The sequence below is a fragment of the Cavia porcellus genome, unplaced genomic scaffold, assembly GCF_034190915.1.
Source record: "Cavia porcellus strain 051 isolate PalLab524CR breed Dunkin Hartley unplaced genomic scaffold, mCavPor4.1 scaffold_21, whole genome shotgun sequence".
NCBI classification, from domain to species: Eukaryota; Metazoa; Chordata; class Mammalia; order Rodentia; family Caviidae; genus Cavia; species Cavia porcellus.
This window is the reverse complement of record NW_026947504.1, coordinates 45,467,759-45,479,152: the sequence shown is the minus strand read 5'-3', so window position 1 is coordinate 45,479,152 and position 11,394 is coordinate 45,467,759.

Here is an 11,394-nt window from a genome sequence, read left to right as displayed (position 1 = left end):
TGATGATACCTAGAAAGAATCGTTAGTGTCTAATTAGTATGTATATTATTTATAATGTTATAAGATCTTATAGGCTTTTGTTAGAAGAATGTCAGACATTCTATGAAACTAAATTGTCTCTGGAAAATAAGGGCATCAACTGAGTAGTCAAGTTCAGTTTCTCTTATTTTTTTCTCTTAAGTTTAAATTCTAGTCTAAGATGAAATGTAGGTAGACTCCGGTATGGTCAGTAAGGCTCTTAATTTAAAAATGGACAGCTTTCATTCTAGTCTAGTATATATTTCTCAAAAAGAGAAGGAAACCCAGAAGATCTAACCATGATGTAATATATTATGCTGGTTTTGTAAATGATTTGATAAATCACAAGTTGAAACACACATATCTGTGTGTGTTGGCTAAATAATATTCGTTTGACTTGATTTTCTGCTTCCTCAGGAGATATGGACATAATTTGTAGAACTCATGATTTCCACAGTTCTAGCTCTAGAGAGAACATCTTCTTCTCAAAGTAGAATATATGAAAGGAAGGTCAGAGAGTAACCATAAGGCAAGCAGACAGCAGATTGTTAAGGGGTGCCATGTAACAGATAACATCTAGCCTGTCAGGGACATGGATTAGAAATAAAACTGTCCTATTTACTTGAGCTAGATAAGATCTCAAATTCTCAAATGTCAACACAGAGATTTTAAAACTCAGCCTGCTCACGTATCTTCTAATGGGAAACAATACAAGAAAAAATGTGTTGTTATATAACTGCCCAGCCAAAGCCTACAATTTGCAGGATCCCTTGCACTGAGGGTGATAGAATCTGATCAGTGTGATGTACTTGGGAGTGAGACTGTCACTTCGAGGTTGCCTTGGGGGTACTTTGGGAGCATGAAAAGGTTAGCATTTTCCTCCTTTTTCTGTTTTTATTTTCCAGTTACTAGATTTATTTATTGATTGCTAAATTTTTTGCTAGAACAGAGCCACACTACATACTAGCCTTTCAACAATTCTCAGTGGCTTCTTCCCCCAGTCATGATACCAGCAAGCTGAGTATTGACTGTGTACCTGTTGCTGGTTAACCTAGAGACTTTCAACCAGCGCTGACCAAAGCAATTCGTGTATGAGAAGCAATTGAAAATAACCATGTATCATGGTTTATATGGGTGGCCCCCAGGCCTCATGCATTTGCATTATGCATTTGTGACTGGTTCATTGTCTAGCGCTTGCATTGGGCATGTGAGTGCTACACCGGCCTAGGGGTGGAGCCAGGATGTGATCTAATGGCAGGAATAAGATTTGTCTTGCTCTCTTGCTGGTTCTGGCTTGCTGTTTGCAGCCACCATGAACTGTGGCCCCGCTGTGCCACCCTGCCTTGGAACCAACTGAGTATGGACCAAAACCTCCAAAAACTGTAAGAAATAAACCTTTCTTTTCCCATCTTTGGACATCAGGTATTTTGTCTCGATGAGATAAAAGTAACTAACACACCATGTATGTTTAACTTTCAAAAGTGTATTATAGTGCAAAAAACCCCCACATTTTTAATCCTTCTCACAATATTCCTCCTCACTTTAACAATATGCCAGTCTTGTCACTTTCTGAAGCAGTTCTGAAAGTCTGTAATACTTTTTTTAAAAATAACATATGCCATAATTTTTATCACACCTCCTAAATCACTAGGCATTACATCACTGAGAACTCATGAAGACTGCACCCAATAAAGGGTGGTTTCGTGACTTTTAAGTCCCCAAACTCTGGCATAGACCCTGGATCCCTGGGTGATCTCTGATTGAGAGTCCAGGCTGTTACCTGTACCCCTCTCTCAGGAAAGCTAAGAAATAAAGTGCAGGGATTTCTCAGTCACCTCTAAGGGCTGATTCTAAGACGCCCTCCCTCCTTGTGGGTGCTTAAGTTTCTCATGTAAAATGGCAGAGCATTTGTGTGGGACCCACACACACATATTCTACATACTCTAAAAAGTCTCTACATATAATGCCACATACAATGGAGATGCCACAATATATGTTTTAATGTGTCATGTAAGGAATAATAACAAGAAAAGTTCTGCATGTGCTCAGTTAAGACACAATTTTTTGAAATATTTTTGATCCACAACTAGTTAAATCTACAGATGGAAACTCTGGATATACAGAGATTCAGTTGCCTTCCATATGTCCTTAGAAACATAAGTGGGAGGGTTTTTTTGTAAACAAAATAAAGAGAGTTCAGATGTCCTGGACAGTGAAGAAAGAATGAAATACTGCAAGGATAGAATTTATAATCTCCCTGCCCTGGTGCCTGGAGTGAAAGGTGAGTGGCGAATGCTTAAATAAAGATGCGGATATTTAAATAGAGAAGTGAACAACAAACCTTTGCCTTAGTTTCATACTGATACGAAAATCTCCCCCTGGGGCCGACAGCCTCCCCAAACCTAGGCTGTGTGACCAAAGTCCTGTTAGCAGCCCCACTTCTTTTCCCAGGATACATCCTCTGCCTCCCATCTCAGTGTCTGTTTAGGGACCTGTCCTAACCCAGACCATGAAAGCTTCAGCGGTGCACCCTGCCTGATGCAAGTATCTTTGTGCATAGGAGACCTCTGTGCTACACCATCAGACTCTAGGGCTTACTTGTACCTTAGGCTTCTGCTCTACAGCTGAGTTGTCTGCTGACTCAGCCCTTGTGTGCTGCTACTTTCCTTCTTGGCTTGTCTATTTCCTAAGCTCTGAGTGTCACGAAACCCAGCCCATTGCAATCCTGGCAACTATGAGGTGCTTTCAAAGGTGCTTCTAGTGTTAGAGCAGGTAAATATATTAAAACTGTGCAAAGGTGGGGTCATATCAAATCACTCATATGCTGCCAAGGTAAATTAAATTCAGTTGGTCTATGGTGGCAGCGTTGAACCTGCATTTTCAAAAATTCCCACAAGTAAGCTCTCTAATGTACACCTCAACTTAAGTGCTATAGTATTAGAATTCTCTGAGTGCTATCAGTAGGAATCACAAAACAAAGGAGGTGGAGGAGGCCAAGAAGTCAAGGACCAAAGTTTCAAACCAGCTAGACTTTTGACCTCATAGTGAGTATGGGAAGGAACCAATGGTTTTCAATTAAGTAAAAGAAATGGAATTTCTGATCACTATATTCCTTCCAACTTGGAAATTCACAAATAAAATGGAAAGCTTTTCAAAAGCATCAGGATTCATGGTGATGCAAGGGAAAACATAACTTTGAGGTAAGACAGATATGAGTATGAACTCTGCAATACTCATTTATTTCCATAGACCACGGGAAAATCATAAATTTTGAAACAGTGTGCTCATTTCAAAAACAGCAACAATGTTGACTTTCTCTTACATCAGTTATCAAAGCCAAAGAAAGAAACTTAGAGATGAAATTGCTTCCACCCCTTTGGGCTGATGTGAGGATTAAATGAATCAGAACATTCAGATAATCATACACATATGACAGATGTTTGCTCTTATTATTTTTTATTATGATAGGACCTTAGAGAATGTCCATCATACTTTTGAAACCCAGAGATGACACTTCCTTTCATTTTATCTCTGGATATTTAATCTACCAAAGTGCTTTTAGCAGAAAGGTGCTAAACTCAGTGAAGTTTTTCAGTTGGTTTGAACTATCTGAGTAGTTTGGGGTTTGCCTTTTCTCTCTCTCAGTTTATTTAGATGACTTATTTTTTTTAATCTCAGTCCTATGATGAGGCTTGTAGCACATGAAGCATCCTGAGTATGGTTCATCTCTTCCCTCGTAAGTGAGGTGCTCTTTGCTGTTTGTGTGATGGAATAAACAGATTGCAGGTTGGAAAAGGCAGTGATAAAAGAGCAAGGAGCATAATCTATGGTCTTCCTCTGAGAAGTATCCATTTTGGACGCCCATTTTTAGAGTGGCTTTTTAAATTTGGGAAGTCTGATTTTTTAAAGTTATTTAAATATTTAGTTATTTAAATTTTTAGTTATTTAAATATTTAATATTTAAATTAGATAGTAATTTCAGGAACAACTGGAAATACTGTTTTCTCACCCTGTTGGTTGTCTCTTTACTATGTTAACATCCTCAATTTAAAGATGAGAAAACTGGAGTCCATAGAATTGAGGCGATGTTTTCATACCAATGAATCATGATTTTAAATCTTTTTTTTTTTTTTTTTTTTTTTTTTTGCACAAAGGTAGATACAGAAGCAGGAGCTAGGTTTGTCTAGGACACCTAAAATTGTAATCTTTGATGGTGAATGTCTACATCCATTTAAAATATTTGTTGTTTGTAATCAAAAATGTCTGGAATATTGGAATTTATGTACTTTCAATGAACAGAAGGCTTGAGAACACATAGTCCAGAAAATCCAGTGTGTCACCACAGTTGTTAGAGAGTATATGTTTTATATCTAATGACTGATGAGCGTAGCTGTGTGATTGATGGAGTGATTGGATCCACACTACTGGAATCCAGTTAGTAGCTCAACCTCACCAGCAGTGTGTCCCTCTGAAGGTTAGTTTTGCTTTCTGTGCCTCAGTGTTCACATAAGTATAATGGGATAATAATTGCGCTCCCTGCCTCTACTTCCAATAGTAAATGTATTAATATAAAGCATTTAGAAGGGTGCCTATGCATAATAAGCATTATTAAATATTAAATTTTGTATTTCAAAATGAACAATTTCAGTTTTTATTTTTAAATAACTCAACAGCTGTGGGCTGGTGGCAGGAATTTCAGGGTGATAAGGCATTCCATGGACAGTGCATACTTTGGAAATAATTGTGGTCCTACATTTGTTTTTCACATTCATGATTTTACGCTTTCTTTTGAAACAATCAGCTCAAAGTCAACTCTACTGTAATCTTAGTAATCATCCAAGTTATCTACAGGGGTCACAAGGCAGTTCTATATGACAATACATGGTATCAGAGACTGAGAATCTCCTCTCTGGGTCTGAAGAATCTCTGGTCTAAATGTCTTATTGTTTGTTTCTTTCTCATGGAGTCTTGGTCACAGTCTGCCATACTGAATGGCCCCTTTACTCTTTCCACAGTGGATATTTTAAACACATATTTTTCATCTATGAGAAAAAATACTATCTTAAGGACATTAATTTGGGAGTTACCTGCTTGATAATATCAAACATAGGTCATATTAAGGCCTTCACCAATCTCTGCCAAGGTTGTGAGATCTCCCCCCATCTACTCCACTCTGTAATATGCAATTCAAGTTTTTAAAAATCACACCATGAAGCTAGCATAATAAAGGCCAATACAATTCTGATTGTTTTGCATGATAATCACTTTGGTGTTGTTTTAAAATATCATGTAGAAAGCTTTTAAAACATAAGTTTTTACACTTTAAATATAAATTTGCTCATGTCTAGTGAAAAACACATAGTTGAATTTCTCTTCATAGACACAAAACCCTGTACCATTTATAGAACAACAATGAGTTTTTCCCTTCTTGTGGAACAGATGAGAGATTAGCAAACGTAGAGTCTTATCATCCGCACTGATAAATCATGCAATGAATTCCCATGAAAGATAAAGTTCTCATTATTGCAGGAAACAGATTGCATCATACTTGTTAAGTTCCCATTAGAAATTGCCACAAAAAACTTGTACTAGTTTATTGTTCCTGTTAATATTACTATATTTTTAAAATTACACAGAATTGTCTGTACATTACGCCTGTTAAAGCAAATAATGAAATATTCATTGAAATTTACCATTGCTAGTCACTTAGCCAACTACATTCTATTCTTTCTTTCCTATCCGTGGTGATTTTGCGTGACTCTTTTTTTTGTTCCAACCAGTTTTTGACAGGACATTTAAGTATACTTAATGATCACATTCATCATAGAGAATTTGTACCTGTACATGATATAACTGTTCTCTTTTCCCACAATCCCCTACTCTCAGTCCAACCTCCTCCTCTCCCCCCACCCCCAACTCACTGGGAATCAGACTCATGGTCTTGTGCTTGCCATGCAGATGCTTACTTATTTCCTCATTTTAAAAAACCTTTTCTCTTCTTTCCTTTCTCCCTGCCCTCTGCCTGATTCCCTTCTCTATTTGAACATTTTTGTCTTGTTTCCCAATATATGTTGGTTCTTTTTACACTTTTGATTTCTCACACTAGTGAAACAATGTGGTGTTTACTCATGTGTCCAATTTATTTCACTTAAGAGAGTGATCTCAAGGTGCATTCATTTACCTAGAAATGTCTCAAGCTTATCCTTCTTTATGGCAAAGTAATACTCCTTTGCATAAAAGAACCATATCTTCTTTATCCATTCTTCAGTTGACGGGTTTTTGGGCTGCTTTCAAGGTTTGACTATTACAAACTATGCTGCTATAAACATGGTTGGGCATATATCATTGTGGTTTGGTACTTTTAATTCTTTTAGAAAGATAACAAGAAGGGGAATAGCTGAATCAAATGGAATCTCTCTAAATACTAGTTTTTTGAGAACTTTTCACACTGACTTCCACAGCCTTCCATAACGCTTACACAAGTCTACACTCCTATGTACGGTGGAGAAGGGTTCTTTCTTCCCCCAAACCCCTCCTACATTTATTTTTGGTTGATGCCTTGATGATAGCCATTCCTTTTAGGGTTAAGATGGAATCTCAGCATTGTTTTAATTTGTATCCCTTGAATAACTAGTGAAGTTGAGCATGTTTTCATATGTTCGTTTACTGTTTGTACTTCTTCATCTGAGAAGTGTGTATTCAAGATTAAAGAAGCAATATCTTTCTCACTAGCATACAAAAAATGAAATACTTAAAAATCAGTCTAATGAAAGAAGCAAAATACCTCTATATGGATAACTACAATACTCCAAAAAAGGAGATTGAAGAAGATATCAGAAAATGGAAACATATCCCTTCCTATTGGGTAGGAAGAACCAGTATGGCAAAAATGATCATGCTTCCAGAATTATTATACAGATTTAATGCAATTCTGACCAAAATTCCAACAGTATATCTTTCAGAACTAGAGAAAACTAAAATTCATTTGGAACCAGAAGGGAACTAGAATAGCAAAGGCAATCTGGGCAACAAAGGCAAAGCAACTGGTATCACAATCCTAGACTTAAAATTATGCAAAATTGCTATGATAAAAAAAAACAGCATGTTACAAGCAATAAATAAATCTGAGGATCAATGGAACAGGTTAGAAGATGTAGAAATAACTGTGGACATACTTGGCCACCTTATCTTTGACAAAGAACACATTCAGTAGAAGAAAGATACCCTCTTTAATAAATGGTGCTGGAAAAACTGGCTTTCCACATGCCAAAGACTATAACTAGACCCATGTCTAACACCATGCACTAAACTAAATCAAAATAGATCAAGGATCTAAATATTAAAACAGAAACATTAAGTCTACTGGAAGATAGAACAGGTTGAACACTTGAAGACATTGGTGTAGGCAAAGACTTTATAAAAAATGCTGACCACACAGGAAATATCACAAAGAATCAACAACTGAGAGTTCATCTTATTGAAAAGCTTTTTCACAGAAAGAGAAACCACCAACAGAGTGAAGAGACAATGGACAGTGTGGAAAAATGGATTTGCCAGCTGTTACTCAGAAAAAGAATTACTATCTAGAATATATAAAGAACTCAAAAAAATCAGACTCCCCAAATTTAAAGACTCAAATTCAACTTACATTCTAATCTAAATTACTTCCATAGCTTTTAAAATGGGTCCAACTATTCACTTCATCTGGGAACAATTTGTTATAAGTCAGATCATTTGTATACACGTGATAAAAAAATTGGAAATACATTTTCCCTTGGACATTTGGAACAAAATAAGAAATCTCAACAGCAAAACACTTAAAAAACGTAGCGTGTACTGTCTGTACTACAAACTACCGTACACCAAACTAAGTCTGTACTACGTCTAAGGTTGTGTACTAACATCTAGAGTAAAACGACATGGACGTAAACAATATCCTTGGTCTGGCTACTAGGTCTTTGTGTTGAGTATCTTCTCCTTTGCTTTCTTTGTAAATATATTAATTTCAATAGACAAAATCATACCTAGTCAATAGAAGGCACACCTCCAGTTTGGACAAGAATCTAATTAGCTCTGATTCTCTGGTACCTTGCCAGGTTTCGGTTGCTTTTTGTTGCAATACTGTTGACAGATGATATTATCTTTGTGTCCAGATGTCCCCCCAAAGCCTCATGCATCCTTAGAGGGGTTTTTTCAGAGGTGGCTGGAGATAGAATGTGTGATGCTGGGGTTAAGGATGGGGAATGCTAAGTTAGTCTGCTGATTAGTCTGGCAGCCTAAGTCCAGCAGCCTAGATAAAATACGAAAGTTCCAGAAAGAAGCTGCTATTGTTAGAGGCTTTACTGCTTCCCTTGTGCTTCTGCCTTCCTCTGTGAGTCCCTTCTGCATGTCACTCTGCCTTGGAGCTACTGGTTACAGACTGAACTCGCTACAAACTGTGAGAGAAACAGACCTTTCCTCCTTTAACTTTGGGTGTCTGGTAATTTGTCTCTGCAAGGATAAAAGTAACTAAGACAGATGACAATGCCAGAAGGAGACTGTAAGATTGCTCAAAGAACAAGGAGAGGTTCTAAGAGAGGGAAGGGAACAGAAGGAGGAGGAAAAGGTAAGAAGAAAGAGGAATATGTGAAGAAGGAAGAGGGAAAAACAGATGGAGAAAAATGTGTTGGGCACATGGACTATGTGTCTGAAACTTTTATCACAAAAAGTCTTTAGGAAGTCTGCACAAGGGATGCATTTTTATCACTCATTTTATAGAAGAGGCACTAGAAGTTGAAAGTTAAGTCATTTTAGCAGCTCACTTTGTGAGAATTGTGTTTCTCACCTCTGCCTGGTTAAGAATTCCACCTTCTTCAGGCAGACTTTGTCCTTCCCTCCCTTCTGTGTCCCAGAGCAGTGTGTAGAGTTGCTTACACTGCCAGCTGCTGGTGGATTCATTTCCCCGGACAACTGAGTGCTCCCAGAGAGCAGGTAACTTCTCATCCATCTTGCCTACTTGGTACCTGGCACAGAGCACGTGAGCTGCAAATATCCAAAGAGTGAGAATGAAAGAGCTGTGAGGCAAATGGCAGTAAGATAACTTAGCACTGAAAAAATTAACACTAATAAAGACGTAATTCAGTCATTATTGCAGAAGTCCGCCTACATTAAACCAAAGCAAAACATCTTTGTCAGATAACAGTTTCCCTTCAATTTTAAAAATCTCCCTCTCTTCCCTCTCACTCTCTCATTATTTTTGCAGTGCCAGAAATTTAACCTAGAATCTTACGTCTTTATTTTCAAAGTCATTTTACTATGTTTCCAAAACTTTAATAAATCTACTCATCTATTACACTAAATTGTTAATAATTGTCTATGCAGCCAATTGAGTTAAAACTACTAACACTACTTTGTGTATAACTAAAGCAAGAAAACATAATTTTATCTCTTTCAAATACATTGATTTTCATAGCATCACACTTGGTTTCTTTAAGAAAATGTAGTTCTCTGAGAGATTTTAGGAAGTACTTGAATTAGCTTGTTAGGGCTGCCATGAAGATAGTACCATAGATTAGGTAACTTAAACAATAGAATTTCATTTTCTCATAGTTCTAGAGGATAGAAATCCAAGAGTAGGTGCCCACAGGCTTGTTTTCTCTGGGGTCCAGCTCCCTGTTCTGCAAATGGCCATATTCATTTGTTTGCAGCAGTGAATGTCTTACAGCTGGACAAAGTTCATCCTTTGGTGCTGTTTGACTCACCAAAAGAGGCTCATGGGATTCTCCTGTTACTCACCCAACTCCATACCAGCAAGCCAGGGTTCTTATCCACTTTAAATTTGAAAACAGGTTGAGATTGTTTCTATTCTTCAATTCCTCTCATCTTGCACCTTACTGTGTGGGCTCCTGTTCCAGAGCACCCTAATTATTCTTAGAGAAAACTAGTGCTATGGTTTATGTTTGGATGCCCCCTACCAAGCCTCATGCAATTATGGACAGGGCTAAATCCAGCGCTCATGATTGGTTCGTTGTCTAGCACTGCGGTTGTTGGTATGAGCGCTACATCTGCCCAGGGGCAGAGCCAACGTACAGTGTAAGGATAGGAAGAAGGCACTGCATGTCTTTTATTATTTTTTTTTTGCATAGCTCATTTCTTGCTGTTTTGTGAGCCATGAATGGCACCATGCCACCCTGACTTGGAGCCAGCTAAGTATGGACTGAAACCTACAAAATTATAAGAAATAAATCTTCCCTTTCCTAATTTTGAGTATCAGATATTTGTCTCAACAATGAGATAAAAGTAACCAAGACAACTAGTTATTTGCAGGTAATTTGCTGGTTTAGCCCTTAGCAAGCTCTCCTCTGTGTGTGTCTTTATCCTAATTTCCTCTTTCCTTTAGGACACCAATTGTACTGGATTGGGATGCACTCTAATGCCCTAATTTTAAATGCATTCTTCGCTGCTGAATGCTATGTCTTTTGCTGGTGTTCTATTAGAGGGACGGATCCTAAAAAGAGAATCTGAAGATAGGGCTGAGCATCTTCTCTCACCAGAGCAGGTTCAACACTGAGCCTAGCAGACTCTGTTGAGTTGTTAGGTTGGATGATGCCTGCCAGACAAAATAAAACCAGCCTATTCTAGCTCTAAAGGTCTCAGAAGTTACTTGTGGATTTGGTACAGTGATTGATCATGTTCTCTTATGAATTATTCTCCATCCCTCTGCTGTGAGCACTGGAGATGATGGCTATGATTATAATAGAGAAAATGCTACTTAATAAGCTACTTTATCCTTTCAGAACTGTGAGGAAGATATAAAGTTATTTGCTGAGCAATGAGCCATGTCCACGAAGTGCTGGGCAGTGGAAACTGCCTTCAGTTTGGCCTTTATGCTAACGGTCACCCAGTTTCTCTGCGTACAGAAGAGAACAGCTCTTTAATGACAACTGATTTATGGTGTCCACACAGGAGCTCCCGCAATTAGGGACCAGCAACAGCCTGCAGTATCCTGAATGCCCCGGAAGAGGCCAGCTGTGTAAAACTGTCCCCTAGAATGATGACATTGTCCTCTGTCTGTCTATTTGTGGTGTCATTAACAAGTTAAAATAAAACTCTTTTGACAGGTGTTTTTGTTTCATGACTAAGAGTTGATGGCTCTGTGAATTGCCGTATGTTTTTATGAGCTCACATAACTCACTGGAAGCTGCACTGCTCTGGCATTTCTTCCACAAGGCCCTGACTGGGGAGGTCAGACACTTAGTCAGACATAAACAGGTTTGTTTTCAAGTCCCCTGAGACACACACCAAAATGTTCATTGTGGAGATACAGATGATAAATATACTCCTCCTGGCTCCCATCTGCTTTTAGCTATTGCTGCAGGGAGATGAGAAGAAATAGGA